The 27,479-nt window shown below is 35.8% G+C and overlaps 1 protein-coding gene across 3 annotated transcripts in view; it reads left to right on the top strand.

Moving 5' to 3' along the window:
* Window positions 1–16,659: 16,659 nt before the first annotated feature.
* Window positions 16,660–27,479, top strand: part of ptprdb (protein tyrosine phosphatase receptor type Db) — a 69,702-nt gene continuing 58,882 nt past the window's right edge. For all 3 annotated transcript variants that reach the window (XM_058773264.1, XM_058773281.1, XM_058773273.1), the window contains exons 1-4: window positions 16,660–16,997; window positions 19,510–19,532; window positions 21,849–21,930; window positions 24,627–24,666. The gene's annotated coding sequence lies outside the window, so the exon portion shown is untranslated. The remainder of the gene's footprint in view (window positions 16,998–19,509; window positions 19,533–21,848; window positions 21,931–24,626; window positions 24,667–27,479) is intronic.

The raw sequence follows: 27,479 nt of genomic DNA on the forward strand, positions 1-27,479 counted from the left end.
TCATTAGAAATTAGGCTCTGGAGCTTTGGACAGACACCAAAACAGACCACACTCTCACTCGTTTAGGCAGATCTTAAAATGCAACATGATCTCATTAGTACTCAATATAGTACTGGATATTTGTTCATTGAGTGTAGTTCTAACACACAAACATTTCTGTATATTTGTATAGATTCTAAAATGTTATTAACATATTGTCAGAATAATATGTAGATGAGGCATACAAAAGTTTATGAATGCTTTTGGGTTCATAGAATATTGAATTTACAGTATTAATTGATGTGTAGTGTGTGTGTGTGTGTGTGTGTGTGTGGGTTAGGGTTACACACACACACACTTTGTGCTTATATTTATACTTTAGCATTTTATTTATTTTTAATAAAAAATATATATATATATATATATATATATATATATATATATATAATAGATAAATATATATAGATAAGACAATGTAATTGAATTGTCGCTTTACATTTATCTGTCCGTTACTGTACATTTTAAATTGTTGAGGTTTGGGCAGGGGTGGAGTTATAACCAATATATTTGTACGGTAATTGTGCATATGTAAATAGTCAATACGCATATGCATATTTCTGCATATATTCAAACATACAAAAAATGTATAATGTATATGTACATGTTATACAAATAGATATTAATACTATTACATTTACAATATAAAGATTAAAAAAGCTGATTCATAAATACTTTTATGCTTTAAATTCTGTTAATATGGCCATATTGTATGTTCAGCACATATCCAAACATAGTAAAATGTATGTGTAAATGTTATGTACAAATACATATGAATACTGACATCAGGCTATAAAATGACACTGACGGGAGATTTAGTTTTTCACTTCTTTCATTTTATTTTGGTTACCTTTTCCTCATGTAAAGGGAGATATTATAACTGTTTGCAGGTGTTTGTGTGGGCTTAATTATTCTCCATACTCCCAAAAGATACTTGTCCTTTGATTAAAGAAAACAACTGCTATTTTGCCACACCATTCTATTCTATTCTATTTAGGAAGATTCTACAACACTATTCAATCCAGAATTGAAATAAAGTGATACCATCTAAATCTCCATCGTGCACAGCCTGAGTGAGCAGTGCATTTCAGCGTGACTGTGTAATTAATGGTGGATAGATGACTCAGAGGGCACCCAGGAGCCAAACATCTCCAGAGATACATGTTATGAGTGTTTTCGCTGTTATAAACTAAAGGGATGCCCTTAGGCAGCTTTGTTCCTTCGCTGTATTATTGTAAGTGCAAAGATCAGACAGTGAAAGTCTAATTGCATTAGGTTTGGAGGGAGAAACACCATCACAATTGAGAAACCATAGTTAACTAAATAATTTGCTGCTGTGGTGTACAACTGGTCTAGAAAATTTTACACTTCTAATAGAAAGCAAAAATTGTAATTTAGTATTTAGAGTTTGAAATGTATCACTTTTATTGGTTTAAAGTTGTCTTGGGTGGTAAATGCACATTAATTATAAGTTCATTACCTGGTTCCTGTTGAGTTTTCTCCAGTACTGTTTTGTTGGTTGGATGAACCTCCTCCTCTCTTGAAACCTTCTGGAGCTGTGCCTCAGATCCAGCCTCTACCTCCTCTCTCCTTGCTTCAACTTCAATCACACCTTCTTCAGTCTTTGCTACTTCCTGTTCCTGTTCTACTTCATCCATATCAACCACGCCACTATCTGGACCCATCTGTGCTGTTACTGCCTGCCATTCCTCTTGACTATGCTCTGATTCTTTATCCCATTCTGTATCTTGCCTTTCCACAGATTCTTCTTTTTGTTGTCCTTGTAGTTTAACTTGTTCCCTACTTATCGTCAACTCTACTTTCTCTATTTCCCCCTTTGCAGTTTTCTCTTCTATCTCAGACAACTGAGCCTCCTTCTCAACGAATCCCTGTTCTGGCTCTTCTACATCTTCATCTTCAACCACTTGCATTTCTGCAGCTCCTCTTTGTGATTGTTTTTCTTTTTGTGTATCAGGATACATCTGGACAGGTGATTCATCTGCATGGCTTTCCTCAGTCATTGGTTCACCCACTTCAATAATCTCAGGGTCTTGCAAAACTGATTCTAGTGGTTCCTGAACTGAATCTACTGCCTCAAGGACCAACTCTCCTGGTTTTATAACTGATTTCTCATCTGGCTCTGAAATTGATGACTCCTGAGGTATTAGTCCTTGAATCTCCTCTGCAAGCTCAATATCTTGAGTCAGACCTTCTTGAGCTGGTTCCTCAAATGTCTTTTCATTTGATTCTAACATATGAGCATCTGGTTCTCCTGCGGTGCGCACCACTGCCTCCTCTTTAGCTGCTTCTTCTGTTGTATAATCAACCGCGGTCTCTACCACTGGTGACTGCTCTTCTGGAGTCTTCTGTGGCGAGAGTTCACCTACGACCTGCTCCAAGACCTCGCGTACAGTGCCGGTTGTCGAGATCTGTACTGCCTGCTCAAAGGCTGCCTTCACTGCATCAATCACATCACCCAGGCTTGGTGGGGCTAACTCGGGGTCAGGGGAGGGGAGAGCATCATCTGTGCAAAGCAGCGAAAAGAACTTCAGACTTTAGAGCAAATCTGACCAGGTCAACATTGTCAAGCTGCTAAAGTGCAGCAGGGTCACATCATTCTATCTGTGAGTTTGAATAGCACCAGGTTTAGGCAAAATTGGCTACATTTCAGTTTTTGAGTTGGAATTTTAATTGAATGGAATTGAATTGGAATTTCTATCTATCTATCTATCTATCTATCTATCTATCTATCTATCTATCTATCTATCTATCTATCTATCTATCTATCTATCTATCTATCTATCTATCTATCTATCCATCTATCTGACTATTCTTCCATTTTGTGACATGCATCCGAATGTAACAGATTATCGAAAAGAAAGCAAGTGTACTAAAGAAACTTGGAACTTACATCGATTTTTGATTGGATTTTGTTTCTGACATGAACAAGCTTACTAAAGCATTTAAAATGTCCACTATCTCTGCATTTAAAAATTTATTTAGTTACCACTTGTAGAACACTTGAGTGTACTAGTGTATGAAAGTGTGCTACAAGTGGTAACTAAATACATTTTTTAAATACAAAGATAGTATGTTAAAAGCACATTTTAGTTCATATTCATGGTGTCTCAAAATAGCACTGTTGAGTACACTTAGATGATCTTAAGTTTATCTTAAGAAGTACTAAAGAATCATTTTTAGTAGATTAAGTACAAAATTAGTGCGCGAAAATAGAGCACTTTAAGTACATTATGGAAGTACACTTGTTTTTCACCTGGGTGACGAACAGTGCCAGTAGGGTAACTGGAGTCCACAGTTAAAATCTGAAGCCTTCAACAAGCTTTTAAAACAAATATCATACTGTTAAGATCCAATTATATGTGTGATGACAGTCAGACTTACAGTAGCTTAACACTTAGGTAGGTAACAGTTGTTTTCACTTTTAATATTGCAGTTTCTTAAAATAGTGATTGTACATCGTGACTCTACATGCATTTTGAGCTCTGTGCCTGAAAATACTTCAGAAGCTGAGACTTATTGAACTTGTGCAATGTATGTTTGTAAACAGAAATGGTAGACTTTTAAAAATGAAAAAAAAAAAAAAAAAGATTATTAGTTCAATAAATAAACAAGAAACTACTGTAAACTATATGTTTACTTTCTGTATAACATATTTTGTAAAAGACATCTTCAGGCCTTTGTTTTCACAGCAATTTTCAAAGGAAAGTGCAATAGATTTGTGTGAATTCCCGTGAAATGTGAGATCTCACAGTTGATTTCCATGAAGGTGTTGCGGTGCTGGGAAACAGCGATTGAATCACTTTTATAGGCCTGAAATGAAGAAGCTAATGGGATCTCAGTCTGGAGTCTATAGAGATATTAGTTTGTTTGTACTACAGCCAAACTCAAGCTGAGGCTGCCAGTACTGTGGTTAGCATTCTGCCTTGACAAACCAATTTGAAGTTTCAGATCTAGTTGACATGGTGAAAACTGGGTTTTGAGCCAATCATCAGCAAACTGCCTTTGGAATGACCAGGAAAATTGATTATGCAGATAGCACTTTAGAAATTGATTTCAACCTTAGATGCAGTCCATAAAGTGGAACTTACTGAAATCTAATGCTGACTCAACATAGACTAAGCTGTTTTGTCCTGAGGGTAAAAGTATCCTTTTAGTCTTTATATAGACTTTGTAATCTGATTCCTTAACATCTGCTGTCAAGCACAATTTTATAGTTTCATTGAAGAAAATGTTACTATACCTTGTGCCTGGCAAAGATGAAACAGCAACATCACTAACAATCCATTATGAGAACACTGTCCCATGGTGGAAAACCACAGATGTCCAAAACTGCCTTCTTTTTGTAGGGTCTATTTTTTTGGTGTCTTTTTTTTAGAGTGTTTGAGATGAATGAGGGAATTAGCTGGCTCCAGGTGTGTTGAACTCAAAAGCGGAGGTCTCTGGACTGGGATCCTCGATCTCCCTTTGAGTTGGCGTCGAGAACAACGAGGATTTGCCTTCTTCTGGAAAAATCGCAAGGCTTTGCAGAATGCTGTGTGGAATCGCACCAAGCCACGATGACATATCTCACTCGTGTAGTAATTAAGGCCTACCTGTGAGTTCATCAGGGCAGTACATTAGGACAATTCTTGTGCAGCTGTTTTGCTTTGGAACTTCAACATTTTTACTTTGATTGAGGTATACATTGTGTTGAGTGACCAATAACTTATTAAAATAACTTAAAAACTCAAAACTGCCTATTGTAGAGTGAAAGTACTCAGTTTATTGTACTTTGGTAAACCTATATTACATTGCATGTTAATGCGCTACTCATTATTTTTAACCCTACATTGCATAAAGATGGTCCACACATTGTTGTTTTGGAATATTTGGAATATTCCATGTATCCATGTAAGATCATAAGTTCAAGAAAATCACATTTGTGTCCATAAATGTGGTCAAACTATATTTATTTTCTACCTTTTTTTTGTCTTGCCATTATATTTTTGGTATCATACAAAATAAGGCAAAACAACTTACAATTTTTAATTCCTTGACTTTTTCACATATTACTCAAGAGCGTGACTATGCCAGTTTTATATTTTGCGTTAAATAAATAAGACTATATTATGATATATTTTTGTCATTTATCAGAAAAGTGATTTTTGGTGAAAACATTTTGCATTAGATGCATTGACCCTATCCATAGCTTTGAATCATAGCTAAAAAAATCAAATGTATCATTTTATATATATTGAAAATTAGATTTATTTGTTTGTTTGTTTATTCATTCATTCTTAAAAAATTTAATCATGTTGAAAATCAAAATAAAAAAAACATGCCTTTTCTTTAAAGAAAACTGAATGCACTACAGGCCTTTTTTCACAGCTGATTACAGGCATTTACAATAAATAAAGTTTCTAATTTTAGCTCTGTTATGTTATTAAAATGACAGACATTTAATTAAAATAGTTTTGTTGGTTAGGTCCAGCCAGCAGCACCTAAAACTTCTGTTCACTAATGAACAGCAGCTTGAACGCCTCATGCATTTGGTCTGCTGGGCTTTACTCCTTCAATTCAAAGAATTTCTGGAATGCTCTTGCCTGAAGTTCACTGTTCTGAATGGGACCCAAAGGCAGGCATGATTTCAGTCATTAGTTTATAATTCACATCATAACTAGTTCACATGACCATCATAGTTTCTGGCACATTGCCCCAGCCCTGATAACCTTAACTTTTTTCTAAGAAGTTTTGTTCCTGCACTTTTTACACACAGTGTTTCGGATAAAAGTCGCTTTGTGTTCGATAACGTTCGCTCAGTCGCTCATATGACAAAACTGCTCTTATAAAAGAGCTTTATGAAGCCTTAATGTATTCCTAAAGGAAAATAGAATAAGGTGAGAGAGGATAGACCCCAATCAATGGGTCTTGGTGAGATCGATGATGCTATCAAGAGCACAGGGGAATTTTTAATGGGCGTTAAAATAGTGTTTTGTTGCTTCCAAAATAACAAAAACTATTTGTAACCCACCGCAGCGGACAGATACTTCTTTTTCAAGAGTTTCCTCCTGCTTTATTATTCTCTTAGGCTTTGTTGGTGCTGTGGTTCGTGACTGTACAGAGATTAGACCAGTGTAGTCTGACAGTGAGCTATGCTAATGCAGTCACATGCCGCTCACATTGTGTGCGCTAAGTCCCGGCAGGAGAGAGGCACTGTTAGCTTGTGACTGCACTGGGATTACTGAGCCATGCAACGCAAGACCCAAACACACATACAACAGGAGGGAGCTGAACGTACTCACACACACACACTTGCTTGAGGCCCAGAAATTCACAAGGATAAACAATTCCTTTATTTCAGATTCAAAGGGAACTTTTTGAAGATGTTGTCATATACGCATAGACAGTGTGGTTTGAGATAAGAGATCACCATTAAAAAACACCATAGGGAATGCCTTTGGGACAGTGCATGACTCTAATTTTTTTGTCTTATTGAAAAGGTTTGTAAAAATGCAATTCATACAGTCAGTGACTTATACAGTTTAACGATTGATTATTTATTTATTTATTGTTTTTAGGTAGCGCATTAGACATAATGAAGAAAAGCCTGATTAAAGGAATTAAAGACTGAAAAGCAAAATTTATTTATCTAACCTAATCTAATCTAGTTGTCTAATAAACCTGGCATTGTGCATTACAAATATTGTTGGTGCTTTGATGAATTGCTTTTGTTCCTCTTAAGTAAGTTGATTTGGATAAAAATCATCTGCTAAATGCTAATGTAAATGCATAATCCTTTATTTTTATTTCTAAGAAAAACTACACAGTTTAACTGCTTCACAGCTTATTAATATTGGGAAAAGATTTAGTGCAACCAACGAGCAGAAACATGGAGGAAAAAAACATTTTTAAATTTTATAAATATTTATAAATGAATAATTAATTAAAAAAATAATTTTAAGTTTTTTTTCTTATACAGTATGTAATTGAACCCTTTTATTTCCACAACATTACTCTTAATAATGACAACATAAGGGATTTTTGGAGGACATCTGCGACTAACTTTTGAAGTTTATTTTGGATCAAAGTGCAGGCTCTCCTTTAGCCTTCACAGCTTAATGTCAGTATGCAAGACACTCTGTGCACAAAAGTGAGAGTTATATACAGCGAGAGTAGGCTTGCACACATTTCTAATACCGTAATTGCAGACAGGGATCAAAATAGTTTATTCATCACATTCATCTTCTTACAGTGGAATCTCTGTGAAAGCTGCAAACAATAAGGTTTGCGTATGTTCGAGTACGATTATGTAGTTGGGGGAATTTTCAAAGAGACCAGCAAAAATGGTATCAAAAACACATCATTAAAGACATTATGACTGGTTTAAACACCCCAATCGTTAGTGAATACAGGGTGTGATCAAAGTCTCTCATTTGAATCATTATGACAGCTTCAGCTAAAAAATGATTCACTATAGCGTATGCCAACCATGAAGAAAGCAACTAATTATTTTGAAAATCTGACAGAGATGATGTCATGGTACCTAAAAATGGTGGCAGTGCTTGTGTCCCTGCGAGTGAGCGTGTACGTGTGGAACAGAGAGAGAGGGAGAGAGGGAGAGGAGCATGTTTGATGTGGATTTCGAGGTATCTAGGACATCTTTTTAGGTCAAAAACTTCAGAAATTCTGTTTTCAGAAAGCTTCCATTTTTCATATGTAAATCAGCTCCATGGAAGCAACAGAAACAACAGCACCAATGATATATGCGTTATTAATATTCAGAGAGAAACTTCTAATTTATGCAGCCTTCATTAGGAAACTTATCAAAGGAGAGTAGCATTACCAGTTGACAGACACGCTGATTTAGCTGTGTGTTTGTGAGCATGATGGTACACGTCTAAGAGAGAGATTGTTCCCAGCAACAGGTATATTTTGTTGAAAGCTTTCTCTCATTTCCTGTTCACTTCGATGGTCTAATCCAATTAGGAGAATAGAGGCCTGCTATTGAAACAGTAGGCCTACCTATTTAAGGCTTTGTTTGATGTTACTTTCTCATATCTTAGATCAGGTTTTTGGTGGTTAGCGTGGCCCTGTGAGGGGAAGACGGGGAAACCTGTTTGAAACAGAAATTAGACTGTTCAACTGATGTGGCTCTTCAAAAATCAAATACATACATATGTCCTAGCTACTGTAACTATTATACTAATGCTAAATAATGCATGAGGGCACTTGTCCAGAGGGCGACTCTTAAAATAGAATCTCTATAGTTTAAGGATGATGTTCTGCCATGGTGATTTATGGACGTAAATATGAATTGTAAGGTCTTAAATGTATTGATAATTATGTCATCCAAATGGAATGTCATTAACTTAACACAATGTAATTATACCTTCAGACTGAAAGCAAACAGATAGAAAATCCATTCTCACTTGATTCTGGTCCAAATAAAGGATCATGGTTTGACTGACTATCATGGCCCAGTTAACCCCTGCTGGTAGATGCTGTAACATAATTCTGCTGCCATAAAGAATATTTTCTATTGACAACCATTCTTAAGAAAAATGTTCAAAATATATATTGCAAGCAACACACAGCTTGAATAGCAAGTTTTTCATTATATCTTAGTAAACATTTTGCCATTAACAGAAGCAGTTTTATTTATTTTTTATTCATTTTTGTACTTATTTTGTACTTTGTCAAGGCACTATTTCTCATTTTTGTTTATGTTTTTAATCTATTTTCTTTTAAATTGTATATATAGGCTACTTTTAGTTTTAAAGGGGTCATTGGATGCTAAATTTACTTTTACATGTTGTTTGAACATAAATATGTGTTGGCAGTGTGTGTACACATCTACCCTATAATGATAAAAATCCACCCAGTGGTTTTTATTTAATTTCTAAAAATAATATCCCCTTTTTCAAATCAGGCCATTCTCAGCTTCTTGTCTGTGTGACGTCACACAGACCAAGGCCGCTCCCACGATAGTTGATTGACACCAGTGTCTTACCTTAGACCCGCCCTGAGTGAGCTGTCATCAATTCAACCGCCATTGTTTCGACGCCGGAGAAGGGACGTAGACACGAATGTCTCCATAGCGATCGAGATGTTTTGTTGTTGGATGTAATAATGAACATAGCAGTCATCATTTACTCCCGACATCTGAGCCGCTGAAGACGCAGTGGATTACTTTTGTTTGTGAAGGGAATGCGCCTCCCGATATACCTAAATGTGATTATGTTCGCGCTAATCATTCATGTTCCAGCTTCATTTACAGCAGAAGTGAGTATAAGGGTTTTTTTTATGAATCTTTGCAATAGCTATTCCTAATAACTAAGTTTCGCGGCTAAATGCAGCTAAAGTAAACAATCTCTCAGAGCAGGCTTGTCACCCCACAGAAGAGAGGGGCGGGGTGAGCAGAGGTCATTAGCATTTAAAGCAACATGCAAAAAATGGGTTGATTTCTGCAGAGCTGATTTTGACAGGGTAAAAATGGTGCTGTTTTAGACTACCATTGAGAAATTTTAACCAAAGTCTGTTAGACTTTTCATTAAGACCCTAAAGAATCATAAAGAATCATTTTCAACTTGTGGAAAATGGGCATCCAATGACCCCTTTAACTAGGGCTATAATTTAGCCTTCGCTATAGCAACCTAACAGTTTAGCCTAGCTTGGCATAGAGCTAATTGATTAAGAAAAGCTCTAGTCTATATAAAGCGTTTTTTTTTTCAAGACTGACTTGCAGCAAATTCTAAATAATTTTACTCATTTAGTTTCTCAGATTCAGTTTACTCAGTAGTCGATGTGAGACAGCTCAGATTGGCTCCCTGTCCAGGTTGCTTCATTACCAAGGATCAAATTCAGGGTTGCCAGGTTTTCTTAACAAAACTCGCCCAATTGCTGCTCAAAACTATCCCAAAACTAACCCAATTGCGTTTCGAGGGGGATCCCCCGGTAAAAATCCGGGAGGTAAAATACACGTTTTTGGCGGGGTTTCCCTGGTACATTTCGCATTCCAGGGGCTAAATATCATGTTATTAGGGTTGCTCCAACCCGCGGACAGGAAAAACAACCTGCAGCAAAAGAGTTAAAGGGATAGTTCACCCAAAAATTAAAATTTGATGTTTATCTGCTTACCCCCAGGGCATCCAAGATGTAGGTGACTTTGTTTCTTCAACAAACTGATCGTTTCGTGTCTTAGGACATCAGTGTATCGTCACGAGCCGCAGGGTTTAACTTGGATTTGTCTGTTCATGTTTTATTTACTCTCAAAGATTTGGTGCCCATTGACTTGCATTATATGACTGACAGACAGCAACGGTTTGAGTTAAAAATCTTCGTTTGTGTTCTACTGAAGAAACCTACATCTTGGATGCCATGGGGGTAAGTAGATAAACATCAAATTTTCATTTTTGGGTGAACTATCCCTTTAAAGTAGCCCAATTCCGCGGGAAAACAGCGGACTTGGCAACACTGATCATATTAGTTATCTGAGCTGTAGCCTATGTAATCAATGGAACCGACACATAGGGCTCCTCCCTTCTTCGAGAGATCATTAGACAATATCCTCTACTTAAATAGAGCGCTTACATAAGCATTGTATATTATGTAAGAGGGATGCCTTTATTAATATTTCATAAATGTGTGGCGGTGGTCTGTGTTTGATGTTCCTCCTGAATTATCTGTGTCCCTTCCTTGAACAATCTCGGTGGTCTACGAGCACGCCAAGAGATTGTTCTACCGTGGGAGGGCGAGGGAGTCTACGCGATCATTATTTAACACAGACAAAGTGTAGAGACAGGCATGCTAAGTCACAGAGGTAGATATCTTTCATCATTCCTATACGCACTCCCTCTTTAAACAAAGAAAGACTCCGGGGGGATTAAAAAAGAGACACGAACGGTGAGATAAAACTGGGTGGGTGCTGAAACCAGAGTGCAATACCGCTGTCTTGTCAGCAGAGGGCGCATGCGGCTTAATAGAAACCCCTCATTTCATCGATGTGAAACCTTAAACCTTACATCAGCATGTCCCCACTCACACCTCCCCCTTCGCTCTCCATAATTTACACACTTTCTCACACCAACACCTCTGTTTCTTTATTTGTAATATTATTGTTTTAAACTGTCACTATCGCATGCATAATTTGCAGCTAAAGCGAGAAACTGAAGGAGAGAGAAAGAGGAGGAAAGAGAGGGGAAAAGATTCCTTACAGCATCTTCTCTGAGGCAGAATTGGGTCAGGCTGCCTCCAGGGTGTAAGAGCATCTACCTACCAGTCAAAAACCTGTGTGTGTGTGTGTGTGTGTGTGTGTTTCTTCACCAGAGCTGCACTTGAGTGTATAACGGTATTGCATTTTCCAGTGATGTCTTAAGGTCTGATCTGTCTCAGATTTACTTTAATGACTCATAACTTTAACACCAGCTATCCCAGCTTCCTGAGTCTTAATGGATTTGAGTGTGTACGTGAGTATGAGAGATGGATGAATGTTAAAGTAAACGACTGACTGAAGGTTATAGTGTTAGAAAGAATGATTGTCCTGAGCATAACAGCAGGTCCTCCGCTCTTTGTGTGTGCAGGTCACATATTGCCTACTTTGTTGGGGGTCCAAATGTCCCCACAAGGATAGTTAAACCTAAAATCAGCTGCAATACATTGTGAGGGCCAGCTAACTGTACCCATGAGAAAAACGGCTTAATCAATATACCAAATTGTTTTTTAATGAAAACAGTCTGACACTTAATTTGACAATATGTTGAAAGTGCATGGCCGGTTAAAAGTTTGGAATAATTCAGATTTTTTTAAAGTGTTTGAAAAAGACTCTTATGCACACCATGTCTGCATTTATTTGCAATAATATACAGAATAAAACAGTACAAATAGTAATATTGTGCAATATTATTACAATTAAATATATCTGGTTTCTATTTGAATATATTTTAAAAAGTAATTTATTCCTTATTAGTTCATATTTGATTAATTTTCAGCAGCCATTACTCTAGTCTTCAATATCACATGAGCCTTTAGAATCATGATTTGGTGCTTAAGAAACATTTCTTATTATTATCAATGTTGAAAACATTTTTGCTGCTTATGTGGTGTGGAAACCTTGATCCACTAATCAGTGTTTTCAACATTATTAATAAGAAGAACCTAATTTGAGCACCAATAATAATTGACAATAACTGAGCACCAAATCATCATATTAGAATGATTTCTGAAGGATCGTGATATTGAAGACTAGAGCAATGTCTGCTGAAAAATCAGCTTTGCCATCACAAGAATAAATTACATTAAAAAAATGTTTTAATTAAAAACAGTTCTTTTAAATTGTAATAATGCTGTATTTTATAATATTACTCTTTTTTATTGTATTTTTGATCACATTAATGCAGCATTGATATGAGACTTTTTTCAAAAACATATAACAAGTAATATTAACAAACACAAAAAATGTGTATCTGTGTAGGCCTGTACTGTGGTTTTGGTCAAGTCATATATTGTACAAAACACAAGAGCAGGTGTTTACATGCTGCCATTTGGATGTGGCCACATAATTTCATCAATATGACACCTGAATCTGGTTCCTTGGCCAAACATCCTGGGAAGTTGTGCCTAGAATGACAGGCCTCTGGTGTGATGTCATTACGGTCCATGTGGATTGCTTCAAGAAAATATGATATGGGTTTCAATCATTCATTTTCCATTGCCAGAATGAAAAAAAAAAGCCTCAGTCGGTTCTGGAAATGGGGATATGGTGGACGTAATGTCATCTGAGAGAACAGAAGGGTGAACCATTGCACTACTGTAAGTGGTGGACACTGGCTTTGTCCTATATAATAACACAGGTCATGTGCTCTGGGCTCCTGTGCCATTTCTCTTGGGGTGGGAATAGATACAAGACATTGTGAAATTCCAAAAGCAGAGTCATGTTGTATGGTCCAGCTGTGAGATGAATGATCCCTTGCAGAGCAAAAGGGTCAACACATACAGTATCTTTCGGTTTTATATAAATGTTTCACATAACCATATTAACATTCAGGGTCATTAAGATATTCATAATGTTACAAAAGATTTCTGTTTTTATTAAATAAATGCATCTTTTGAACTCTCTATATTCATCAAAAAATATGCTGATAGAGAAATTAACGAAAACAAATGAATAATTTTATTCACTTAATTGATCAAAAGTGACAGCAAAAAGTGACAAAAAATGAAATGTATCAATTTCCACAAAAATGTTAATGTTGATAATAAGCACCAAATTAGAATTAGAAAATTTCGAAATGATCACGTGACACTGAAGATTCAGCTTTGCCATCACAGGAATAAATGACATTTTATACTATATTAAAATAGAAAACACTTAATTTAAATTGTAATAATATTTCACAATATTACTGTTTTTGATTTAAATTGAATCAAATAAATGCTGTCTTAATGAGATTTGTGTCAAAAGCATAAAAATCTTACAAACTCCTAACAACTTTTGAGGGATAGTGTAGATTTCAAGGCCCAATTTAAAAAAAAAAAACAACAACATACATATATATATATTAAATTTAAAAAAAAATTAAATATATATATATTTTTATCTGGTCACCAAGTGTATGATGAAAAAATGTTGTAAATGGTATAATATTTATTTTTTACTGAATATTGAAAATAGTACGAGTAAATGTAAGTGGTAAAATGTATTTTTATATGGAGTTTTGTGGGTGCAAAACAGTCTGACATTACAAATTTGGTGCATCCTCTTGAAAATGCTCCAACGCCCATCCCCGTATCTGTCTCCTTTTCCATGATATTCCCATGTGATCTAATGAACAGATGATCAAAGCTGTTTCTGGGACTCTGCTATACGTCTAATGGTCCCTCTACTGTTTTACCCCATGAAGGAGGAGAATATGAGACAAAGAAGACGGATGAACATGAAACTGAGACTGTGTGCAAAAGAAAAAATGAAGTGAGAGAGCGATAAAGAAGTAATGTTGAGCTAGAAACGTTCGGATATAAGACAGGAACAAAATACAGTGAAAGTACCCATGCACTGAGCGGGGTGTGTGCGTGTGTGTGTGTGCATGTGTGTGTGTGTGTGTGTGTTCAGACCCTAATTAATCTCCGCACTGCCTCTCTGGAGGGCAAACACATTAAACACCCAAGATGGGTTGTACTTTTTTAATGATCAATATTGGATCCCATAATTCATATTTCATTGTTTTTAATGATATACTTATGTAACCAGTGCTTCTTTATAGCATTAATTGATACATATTTTATAGTTATTTAGAGAATTATGAGCAATAGATGCATTCTAAGACATCTGTTTCGAAGATCCACGATGTAATCGTGTTTAATGTGTCCAAGATGTTTTGCGATCAAGCTTGATCATTTCTTCATTTGCAGTGGTGTGTGTATGTGTGTGTGCGATAAACAGTGGCTCCTGTGTGTGTTATCTGGCAGTGATTCTTATGAGAAGTGAGACAGTCTTTCACTGAAAGATCCACCACCTGCAGTCTCAGCTGTATGGTGATGAGACACACACACAACCACACATACTCACACATAAGCGCTCTCTCACACATGCTCACAATCAACACACATTCTCTTTCTTCACGCACATTGTCTCCGTATCTCACACTCAGACAAAGCGAGACAAGAAGTGAGAAGAAAGGTGTTTCTTCTTAATTAGGCTTGCATGCACAATCTTATATTTTCTCTCTCTTGACTACTCTTTACTCTTGAGTGTTTTTAATACATTCCTTGACATAGTGGCCAACACACACGTAAACACTCCCAGGGGGTTGATTCATAGAGTTATGGCTGTGCTTCTTTGACCTCTCACCTATTAGAGCAAGGTGCTGAGTTGCAAGTGTGTGTTTGTGTGTTTCCTGACCACTCGACCTCTGAGGGTCATATCAAAGGAATTAAAGGGATAGTACACCCAAAAATGAAAATTAATACAAATTCATTTACTTACCCTCATGTCATGTCATCACTTTCCATCTTCTGTGGAACACAGAATGAGATATTTTGAATAAATGTCTGTTTTATCCATACAAAATATAAAAATAGTCATACAGGTTTAGAATAACATGTAGGCGAGAAAATTATGACTGATTTTTAGGTGAACTATGCCTTTAAATACAAATAAAAATTTTCAGCAATAAATATTATTACTATTGTCGTCATTCACAAATATCAGCATATTCTCTTACCCTGTAATTTATTGAATATTTTAGCTAATTGTATAATGCTTTTTATTTAGTTCTTTTAAATTATAATAATATTTCACAATATTGCAATTTTTACTATATTTTTTCATCAAATAAATGCAGCCTTGGTGTCCATAAGAGACTTCTTTCAAACAAATTAAAAATAGTAATTATTCCAAACATTTGACAAGTAGTGTAATTTCAATATATGGTAAAATTAAAAGCATAAAAATCTTTCCAACCCCAAATTTTTGGACAGTAATGTTTTTCTTTTGTTCTTTCTGGTCCCAAAATGTATGATGATGAAAAACATTTAAAAAGTTTCTTAATGTATTCTCAAAAAAAAAAAAAAGAATTATATATTCTAATATATAATATGTACACACACACACACACACACACAATTTGTTGTCATTTAGAAATTTGGTGACATTTTTTTTTTTTTAAGGTGAAATATCCCCTTAAACACAAATACATTTCCAGCTATAAATATTTTTAGTCATGACATAATTCACAAATTTTGCATATTCTCCTGCCCATTCATTTATTAAATATTTCAGAAAATTTGATAACGTTTTCAGCTTCCAATAAAAGTGTCCAGTACTTCCAGCTCCCTTTATGTAATTTATCATATTTGAAATATTATCATATTTCCATTCTACAGATTTCTCCCCCAAAAAACTACAGAAAGTGTGAAAAAAACTGAACAGATTCTGTCTGGGCCTGCTCATTATTCACCTTCTCTTATCATCTGTTTCTTATATATTCATTTAGGCTGCCAGAATGTGAGATCAAGAGATGGAGATAGGATGAAGGCTGGTATCAGGTCATTTAGTGTGGTTTGCATGTTGTGTAATTGAGTGTTTGATGTGTTTGTGTGTGTTTTCTGTACACAGCCCCCATAACCACAGGAAGCTCTGGGTGGGCTATACGACCTAGTTTTTATTTTCACACAAACACACATTCGGAATATCATACATCGGCACAATAATGCTCATGGAATATACATGAATATGTATGCTGTTAAAGCATTGTGTTGTGTTGTTAATGAGATCACACTGCATCTAATGAAGCCATGGGATGTCCTAGAATAGATGCACAGTGTGTGTGTTCGTGTTTGTGCGCGTGAGTGAGTGTGTGTGTGTTGTCTTTTGATGAGTTAATGAATGATGATGAGATTTCTATTGCTCTGGGCTGAGCTCCCCTTTGGGCTTGTATTATCATGAAGTTATGTTAAATCGGTCCTCTTTGTTTTTGTTACATTTCACACACAAAACAAGAGGATTTCCCGTTAAAATGCAGTTTCTATGCTATTGAAATTTTCAAAGCAAAAAAAAAAAAATCTATCCTAAATCGTCACCCCCCTTTACACGCGCGCGCGCGCGCGCATGTGTCTGTACGAGCAGCATCTTGCATATCTTTGTTCGTGTCTTCATCAGATTTGTGTTGAGATCAACTTGCGCTCTGACTCCTCTGGCTTTGCGCGACCCCTTAGCCCACCTGCGTCTGGAGAGTATTTTTAAAAGCAGGGTGAGAGCGCGTCGCGTGAAGCGCACCACTTCAAAAGCTTCTAAAGCTCTTCACTTATATCGGGTTATGCGCGTGGACACGTCGGGATTTTGAGAACCGTACAGACTGCACTCGTCTTTTGTCGGAGTTACCAGATCTTGGACTCTCACTCGGGCGGATAGAGAGACGGATCTCCACCGGGATCTCCTCGCACCGCGACTGTACCTGGAGAATCCGGTAAGAGCTCCCGCAGCTTCACGATAAAGCGAGGTCGTCCGGTGCTTTGGTCAAGTGTGTGTGTGTGTGTGTGTGTGTGTGAGGGCTGTGATATCCAGTCAAAGACAAACTATTGTTAGGCAGTCAGTTCAGAAATGTCCAAGATTTCATATAGTGCTTTCACAGAACACGTCGTTATTCAGCCGTAAATGTGCAGACCGCTGTTAAATTGAATTATTTATTAGAGTTGTAAGCTCTGTCGAACATTTTAGGACAGGGTGAACTCATTAAAAGTCTTCAAGTTTTGTCGGTTTTCTTACAAACTTGCAGTGACTGCGGGCTATTACAAACCACACTGTAAAAATGTCCAAATATTATCAGTAATAATGTCCTACAGTAAAACTGTAGGAGACCTTATACAGTAAAATCTTATATTAGGCTATATTTTAAAAGACAATACATGTCATTTTACATTGTACAATGTTTTAGAAGTAACCTAAAACGATTGAATTAATATAATATACAGTATGAATATAATATATATTGCTTTTAACAAGACAATGACCTATATGTTATGGACTCCTATTGTTAAAATAGGAGGATTCACAGGATTCACATAATATAAAATTTAAGTTAGATTCTTATTATTTTATTTGGTTACAGTATGCACATTGGTGCATTGTAAGTTACATTTGATGTTGTTTAGTTAATGTTCATAGTGTTATTTTAGTGTCATGTTTATTACCCTGCATGGTGTTTCTGTGTGACAGCAGTCACTGGAGAGAGCATATAAACTTATCTTTGGGTCGTCATGTGACATTTATGTCATTGCACAGCTAATTACAAGCACGTTTTACAGTAACACATATTTTAATAGCTGCAATTTATTACTACACCAATATTATACCGTTTAATGACGTATGCAGTCACCGAAAGGCATCTTGTGAAACGTCGCCACTGTATTTTTACAGTGAAGTTCTGGCATTTGTAAAAATGTAGCACAAATGGAATTGAATGACATTAAATAACGCTTAGGCTTTATGTTAGTTTGGAACTCTTCATGCCTGTGAATGTATATGATTGCTCTTGAGAACCGGAGGTCACTTTACTCTAGTGATTCTCTGAGAGACAAGAGGCTTGCATAAGCAGTTTTTTATTTCTGTTCAGCCCTGTCATATTTTGACATTTTCTCACAAGACTTGTGTAAAGTGCTGACTTCTTCCCGCTGCTCTAATGTGTACAGAAAAGACAGCCCAGTTTGAATATCCAAGTTCTCCCTTCCATAACTCAGACACAGATGGCCACATTATTTAAAAGTTAAAGTATAATAAAACGCAAAACATCAACGTTGCGTTCGAACAGAAGCTCTATAGGAGCTTTTTCTCCCATTTTAGCGCCTGTAGATTTAGGCGAAGTGAAAATGAGAGAGAGAGAGCTAGAGATGAGCAGTTTCTCCCTCGTGCTGTGAGGATGACTTAGTGTCTCTCACCTTCATCCTGACACCTCATCTATTATCATTAGGCACACAGTCAAACAACTCTCTCAAGATGTGGGTGTGAAAGTGTGTGTACGAATGTGAGAGAGAAGATGAGTGTGAAAAGAAGAGAGAAAACTCTTAAAATTGTCTCTTTCTGAGTTCAAGATTGACAGGCCTGGGTCACAGTCGTGACCTGCTCCATTTCCACTCAAACATATGCACGTCTCTTTTACAATGTTTGGCGGTTAGAGCATGGACTTGACGTGACCTTTGACCTGTCAGGCAGTTGATTCCTAAATGATTTTACCATAGCAGTTTTGCAGTGTGATATTAGATTAGATACATTAGATTAGTGTTTCCCAACCTTTTTTGCCTTAAATGCCCTTTCATTGACCCCAAACTGGAAATGTTTCCTATTTAGTTCTTATTATTATCATTAATAATATTGGTTGATTGTTATTATTGTTTAAATTGATATTTCATTCCTGCAATTGCAAAGCTGATTTTCAGCAGCTGTTACTCAAGTGATCAGTGTCACATGATCTTGATCAAGAACAGCATTAATTTGACAATCATTTATAACAACATAAATGTCTTAACTGGTGTTTTGATCAATTTAATGCATTCTAGCTCAATAAAAATATTCATTTCTTAAAAATTTTTTTTTTTTAAAGTAACAAATTGACCAAAATGACAGACGTTTGAAATGACTGAAAATATTGTCTGCAAATATTGTTTAGCATTATTTTAATAATTTGATAGCCCCTAATATATTTTATTTTAAAGCCATAGTTTCTGTTTTAGAGGTTTAACAAGGCAAAATCAAAATCTTTCCAAGTATTCTCTTGGGTATGCGTGGCCCTGGTTGGGAATCACTGCGTTACATCAACTATGACAGAGCATCTGATATTGCCACAGTTCATGGAGACTGCATTTTTGATCTTTTGTATGGAAAACAGTTGCATGATAATGAAGTGTTGGTGTAATGCTGTCATTTTGGATGACTGTATTCATCTCACTCTCTTTTTTCTCTCTCTTTCTCTCTCTGTTTTCCAGATTGACTCAAATAGAACACAGAGGTAAGTGAGATGTTCGTATTGGTAGTTTTACAGCTTGGAAAAACTAACAAGCAAAGTGACAAGAGTGAGAATGAACTGTGATATCTGAAATGTGGCACATGGCAGAGATCAGTCTTTAAACTTATTAACCCAGAAACCTTTAAAATATATGAACAGTAGCAAACGGAATCTCTGCAGATCTCCACATAATTGGAATGCACTTACGCTGCCTCTTGTGTTTTATTTTATGAAATATTTTGTGTAATAATTTGATAATGGCTATCAGTAGTAAGCGTAGTACTATCAGCTCGATTTAACATTTTACTATGTTTAAATTCCGTAATATCAGCACAGGAGATGCAAAAAAGTCAGCAGATTCCCTTCTGGGCCTAGTGTTCAGTTCATCTGTTTCATCTACTGTACAGTAGGCCTATACTTGTCTTCTCTAAATATGAAGAATGCACATCCAGTGAAGTTAAAAACATCAAAAGGCCACTTTTGCATCTTTTTTCTTTTCTTTCATAGCCAGTAGTCAAGGCTTGTCTTATCTCATATTCAACGCTCTAACACTGTTTAGATATTTTAATGTGCCTTTCTGTACAATGCCATGCTGGAAGGCGCTGATGTCCACTGAGATCAATAAAACCTCCTTTCAGTGAGGGGGTGAAATGTCTTCTCTCTTTCTCACTAAACCCTTTCGGTCTCTCTCTCAAACACACCACACACACACACACACACACACACACACACACACACACACACAAAGGGCTGACTGTTTTAGGCTTTTCAGTCTATTTATTGTCTCACTCAGGAACACATATGAGCATGCACACTTTGCATATTAGACCCTATGGAACATGCGTAAACATATTGCATAATAAATAGGCAATGGTGAATTTTTTTTTCGTACACATTTCTCAGGTAATTTTACAATCAATATTTTGGTCTGTGAATGAAAGTGAACAGCACAACCTAGTGACCGCATGTTCTTACTGCATTCACACCATTCTGCCAAAATACACCCCATCTGTCACTGCAATCTCACACATGAGCATGATCTCTCACATTTATATTCCTCATTTAAAAATAGATCCAATCCAGATGTTTGCAAATGGTACAGTATACAGTAGGGCCGAAAACTGAGTCTACGGTGATTTTTTTTTATTTTAATTTTTGCGTGAAATGACATATTTTTGCATTATTTCTAGGTCACTGATCAAATGTAAACAAATTTGTACCAAAGGCCAGATGTTGTTTCTTCCGTCAAAGGATATAAGATGCTCAATGGAACATTCTCAAATGCTGGATATCATGGATGAAAAACATCAGGTTTTGCAGAAACCTTTGGAGACAATGTCAGCTTGAGTGCAAATATCAAATACTAAGCAATTCCATTTTCAAACTTAAGTTTTCACTCAAATTTTTATGCTGATAATATAATTTATAATTACATTATAAAGACATTTTGTATTAATTTAGAAAATTCTAACGTTTGGGCCTCACCATACACTGAGATATACACCATTAAAAATTTACTGGGGTAAATTTACTTACTGGGGTCAGTAAGATTTTTAAAGTTTTTGAAAAAAAAAAAAAAAATAGTTCATCAAGGCTGCATTTATTTAATAAAAAATACAATAAAAACAGTAAAGAATACTGAAATATTATTGCAGTCCAAAAAAGTGTTTTCTGGTTTAATATATTTTAAAATGTAATTTATTTCTGTTTATTTTCTAAAGCAGACACTCTTCTGTGTCACATGATCCTTCAGAAATCATATAATATGATGATTTGTTCATTAAGGAACATTTATTATTACTATCAATGTTGAAAACAGTTGTGCTGCTTAATAATTTGTTCAGAAGAACAGCATTTATTTTAAATAGAATATTTTAGGTAACATTATAACATTTCTTTACTGTTAATTTTTATTTTTTTTTATCAATTCAGTGTATCCTTGTTGAATAAAAGTTTTCATTTCTTCAAAACAAATAAATAAACAAAAAGCTTACTGACCCAAACTTTCGAATGGTAGCGTATATACTGTATAAATTGAAGAATATATGACCATTTTTTGTCATGCAGCGTCTATAATAGACAAAATTTCCATTTTTCTCAAGTGACAAGCTCACAGTAAGACCCTCATATTCAGACAGATGTCTGTTGATCGCAGAGTTTTAGTGGGAGAATACCTGAGTCAGCTGTTTCCAAAGTAGACCGAAAAAATCATAAAACAGTCAAATCCCAACTGATGCTTTCAGTTAGTGTGTGGATGTTTGAGAGAGAAGGATTTAAAAGGGCTGTGTGTGTGTGTTTAATGAGTTTTTCATCTTTCAGGAGAGTCCTGTGGAGTCTGTCCTTCTTTCACCCAGCGAGAGACTGCTGAGTTTAGACTCAATTTAAACTCATATTAGCACATGTAAGTTGTTTGCATTCACACACATTCACACGCACAACGGTTCTGTCCAAAACCCAATGAACCTAGCTAACTACCTTTAAGGCAGCATGCCAAGTCATAAGTGTCTGATTTGGAACACTTTACATTACACACAGTAGGCAGCAACAGCAGCTTGTGAAGCACACAAGCTATAATTGTTTTAGATATTTATAAAGTTAGCATGTTGCTAAGCTAACAACAAATAAAAAAAGCTATAATTTTAAAGCCAAAGTGTCTAATTTATTAAAAAATAATGATTGTTTCCAAAAACCTGCCAGTGGTCAGTCAAACAGATACTGTTGCCTCAAATCAATCTACAAATGCATTTTCATCTGAAATTTACACAAAATTGGGTGGGAGCGTGGGAAAGTCATTCACCTTATTAGAAGTCAGTATACTATCAGTATATCAGATATAGTCAGTATATTTCTAGTAGATATAAATTTTTTGAAGAAACCCATACGGACATGTAATATGACATATTGCTCTGTATCGAGATTTAGGTATTGGTATATAGATATAGATATTGTCATATATTTTATAAGGCTATATATAATTCACTTACGCACATATTCTCGGTTGATACAGCTGTAAGTTTATAACATTTATAAAATGTTCACAGTAGAATTTGTACATGTACGGTACATATGTTAATCATTCCTGAGTGATGATTTTATATGGTATTATATGTAGCAACCATATACCGTATGTCAACAATATATATTTTGTTTATATATACAATTTTATTAAAACAACCTATATATAAAAATCTGGATGTTTATATGTTTTTGTAATAATTGTTTTAAATGCATGTCTATGTTTTATATTTACTTATGTAAGATCAACATGTATTGATGGGTTTTAGGATTTTATCACTCCATAAATAAAAAAAATAATAATAATGGACAGCCAGAAAAAAAATCACTATTTTTTTAGGAATAAAATGCTGTATAAAACCAAGCAAATTATATATGAACAAACCCCTCTTTAAAAACCTTCAGCATATAGACAGAAATGGTGTATGTAAGTGTTACTGAAGTGGAGATTTTTGGCTCAGTGCAGGAGAAAAATCTCATTTTGAGATAGCGGCCTTCAAAGATGTGTATTGTAATTGAAATTCAGAGACACAAATAGATAAAGTGGTATAAAAAAAAACACTTAAAATTTGATTTTCCACTAGTCTGAAAAAAAAAAATACTTTATGAAAAACCATAAAGCCCAAAATCTCAAAATTGACAGGTGCATGAAAAAACTGTATTTTTCCCTGCAGTGTTTTACCTTAAGTAGCACAACTGTTTTCAACATTCTAAGAAATAAAACACATTTCTTGATTGTCAAATCAACATATTATTACAAAGGATCATGTTACACCGAAGACTGAAGTAATGGCTGGTGAAAATTCAGCTTTGCCATCACAGGAATAAATTGCATTTTAAAATATATAAAAATAGAAAACAGTTTTTAAATTGTAATCATTTTACAATATTACTGTATTTTCAAGAAATAAACGTAACTTATAGTCAACATTTCTCTCACTTCAACTAGCAACTTGGATGTAGTTTTCACATAGCTCTTTGCAATGCATTTTGGAGTCTTACACTACATGTCCTACAATTCGGATATCAAAAGTAACAGTCATGCTGCTTACTTTGTGGAACAGCCATCACAAGTATGAAGATGTCTTAAAATGCGGCCTCATTAGGCAGCTCACTAGGATTTGGACCAGAGCCACTCTTAGACGCTTTAGACCGCTTCCCTTTTTACATGTGCAATACAAATGCCTCTCTGTATTCCCCAAACCCCTGTTTCTCTCTTCCTGTGTTCTCACACAGTTGGTCCTGAAGTAGCTTCTCTCTGACCAGCTGCTGTCAAGCCTCGCAGCAAATAACATGCACATGAATACTGTATATGACCATAAAACCTCAGCGGATTTAGCGCGTTAGAGTGCGTGTGTGTTTTATAGTGCATACACTTCTGCATTATTGAGAGCTCCTCACAGATGCATCCAACTCTTTCTGACACTGAAGATGTAATTCACTAAAAATACATACTTACCTCATCTCTCACTCTCTGTCTCTCCCTCTTCCTCTGTTGGTTTTCTCTCTCACTCTTTCTGTCTCTCTCTCTTCCTCTCTATTGGTTTTTTCTTCCTTTCAATCTCTTCCTTTTACTCCCTGTCTCTCCATATATTTTCTTTCACTCCTTGATTCACTCCTCATGTCTGTCTTTCTTGTGTGTGTGTGTGTGTGTGTGTGTGTGTGTGTGTGTTCGCGTCTGTCTGCTTTAATGTGCTAAACTGGAGCTGCATTAGATGCATTAGATCGTTTTTCCCTCTCCTCTCAGTCGCTCAATAACTATCCCTTTCTTTTTCTCACTCTCCTTTCTCTCTATCTCTTTATTAGAGGTGGTACTTATGAATCTGGTAGTGCATTAAAATGATAGATGAAGATAGTATATTCCACATAGCTCATCTATAAATAGAAGGTGCAAATAAACCAACGTAGAAAGCAGACACAGCAGGGGCCATCCTCCTCTGTTTGGCACAACTTTTTCTATTGAGTTTAAGGCATTATCTCATGCTGTGAGACTGCTGCTGCCCTCCTCTGGAGGCTGATATTTTAACATTTTAAAACCTAAAGATGAAAATACTGTATGTTCTTCTTTTTGTGTCATATCAGCTTCCGTAACTCTGACCAGCAGCATGTGGGACATCAAAAGGTAAGAACACCTTCATGCTTTTATTAAGTGCACTTTATAACTTCAAGCCCAATCCTGCACCAGTTAATCCATTCCTGCATGGTTCACAGTTTGTTGTTCCGTATTATAAAAAAATCATTTATATTATGTATCCAACCATGCCTGCCTCAGCCAGTTTTGTGCTTGATTTAATGGAAGGAAGTGGCACAGTTTTGCCATGTTGTTTCTAAAGATGAAATTTGACTGGCTAGATAATTTCTGTCCCCAGCAGTAGTCCAAAATACCAATTGCCAGATAATTCAGTTAAATGCACACCAATATTCTGGAGGAGCCAGAAAAAGTTAGTTTTTAGATTAGTTGCAGAGATTGAACTTTTATTATATTATATTATATTATATTATATTATATTATATTATATTATATTATATTATATTATATTATATTATATTATATTATATTATATTATATTATATTATAAACCATGATACATTTTAAGTACTCTTTGATAAATGCAATGTTCAAACAAACAGTATTTATTTGAAATAGGAACATTTTATCTGATAGTTATTATATTATATTATTCCATGGGTGTTGTACTTAATATCTTTCTCTTTAAACAGCATGATAGTGAGTGTGATATTGCTTTTACACAACAGTTCAATAAACAGGAAATTAATATGGAGTGACTCACTTTCAGACAAAATTTGGCCAGTTAGCTGGTACGGTTTTTTTTCTCTGCTCATGAAAATAGTTCCAATAGAATCCAAAATGTGGGAGTGGAGTGACAGCAATTTCCCCTCTCTGCTCAGAGTTCTGTAATCACTCTGCTTCAGCTTCACCTCAGATTTTTCTGCTCTACGCTCACTTGTGTGAGAGGGATTTAGAGTGATCTTTGAGCCAAAGAAAACACAAATAACTTTCTCAGAAATTCAAAAGTTGTCAAAACTGGTTATATTGTCTCTCTTGTTTACTAAACACGCACGCGCACACACATACACTCATGTTTCTTTCTGTGAATTGTGGGGACTTTCCATAGACGTCTATTACTTTTATACTGACCAAACGATATTTTCTATCCCCTAACCCTAAACCTACCCCATACAGAAAACCTGTTGTTACACTTTCAGATAAACATCATTTACTATTTATAAGAATTGTTGTCCCTCGTGGGGACGGTCCCCACTGTGTCAAAAATGTCAGGTTTTACTATCCTTGTGGGGACATTTGGTCCCCACAATGTAGCATAAACAAGAACACACACACACACACACATACAGTGGTGTGAAAAAGTGTTGGCCCCCTTCCTGATTTTTAAATTTTTTGCATATTTGTCACACTTAAAAGATTCAGATCATCAAACAAATTTGAAAGTAAATACAAAATGCAGTTTTTAAATGATGATTTCATTTATTAAGGGAAAAAAGCTTTCCAAACCTACCTGGGCCTACGTGAAAAATTAATTGCCCCCTCCTATTAAATCATGAAAGAACTGTGATTAACCACATTATTTTAGAAATCTGAGTTAAATTTCACTAGCCAAACACAGGCCTGATTACTGCCAAACCTGTTGAATCAAGAAATCATTTAAATAGAACCTGTCTGACAAAGTGACGCATGTTTAAAGAGCAACACATCATCCCGTGATCTTAAGAAATTCATAAACCGATGAGAAACAAAATAGTTTACATGTATCAGTCTGGAAAGGGTTATAAAGCCATTTCTAAGGCTTTGGGACTCCAGCAAACCATGGTCAGAGACATTATCCACAAATGGAGAAAACATATAACAGTGGTGAACCTTCCCAGGAGTGGCCGGCCAACCAAAATTACTCCAAGAGCACAAAGACGACTCATCCAGGAGGTCATAAAAGAACCCAGAACAACATCTAAAGAACTGCAGGCCTCACTTCCCTCAATTAAGGTCAGTGTTCATGATTCAACAATAAGAAAGAGACTGGGCAAAAACAGCATCCATGGGAGAGTTCCAAGGCAAAAGCCATTCCTGACCAAAAAGAACACAAAGGCTCGTCTCACATTTGCCAAAAAATATCTTGATTATCCCCAAGACTTTTGGGCAAATATTCTGTGGACTGATGCGACAAAAGTTGAACTTTTTGGAAGGTGTGTGTCCCGTTACATCTGGCGTAAAACCAACACAGCGATTCATAAAAAGAACATCATACCAACAGTCAAACATGGTGGTGGTAGTGTGATGGTCTGAGGCTGCTTTGCAGCTTCAGAACCTGGATGACTTGCCATAATTGATGGAACCATGAATTCTGCACTCTATCAGAAAATCCTGAAGGAGAATGTCCGGCCATCAGTTTGTGACCTCAAGCTCAAGTGCACTTGGGTTATGCAGCAGGACAATGATTCCAAACACAGCAGCAAGTCCACCACTGAATGTCTCAAGAAAAACTAAATTAAGGTTTTGGAGTGGCCAAATCAAAGTCTGGACTTAAATCCAATTGAAATGCTGTGGCATGACCTTAAACAGTCCTTTCATGCTCGAAAACCCTCCAATGTGGCTGAATTAAAACAATTCTGCAAAGAAGAGTGGGCCAAAATTCCACCACAGCGATGTGAAAGACTCATTGCCAGTTATCGCAATCACTTGATTGCAGTTGTTGCTGCTAAGGGTGGTACAACCAGTTAATAGGTTTAGGGGGCAAGCACTTTTTCACATAGGGCCATGTGGGTTTGTATTTTGTTTTCCCTTCATAATAAAAAACTTCATTTAAAAACTGCATGTTGTGTTTACTTGTGTTATCTTTGATTAATATTAAAATTTGTTTGATGATCTGAATCTTTTAAGTGTGACAAATATGCAAGCAA

The sequence above is a fragment of the Onychostoma macrolepis genome, chromosome 01 (genome assembly GCF_012432095.1).
Source record: "Onychostoma macrolepis isolate SWU-2019 chromosome 01, ASM1243209v1, whole genome shotgun sequence".
Lineage (NCBI taxonomy): Eukaryota > Metazoa > Chordata > Actinopteri > Cypriniformes > Cyprinidae > Onychostoma > Onychostoma macrolepis.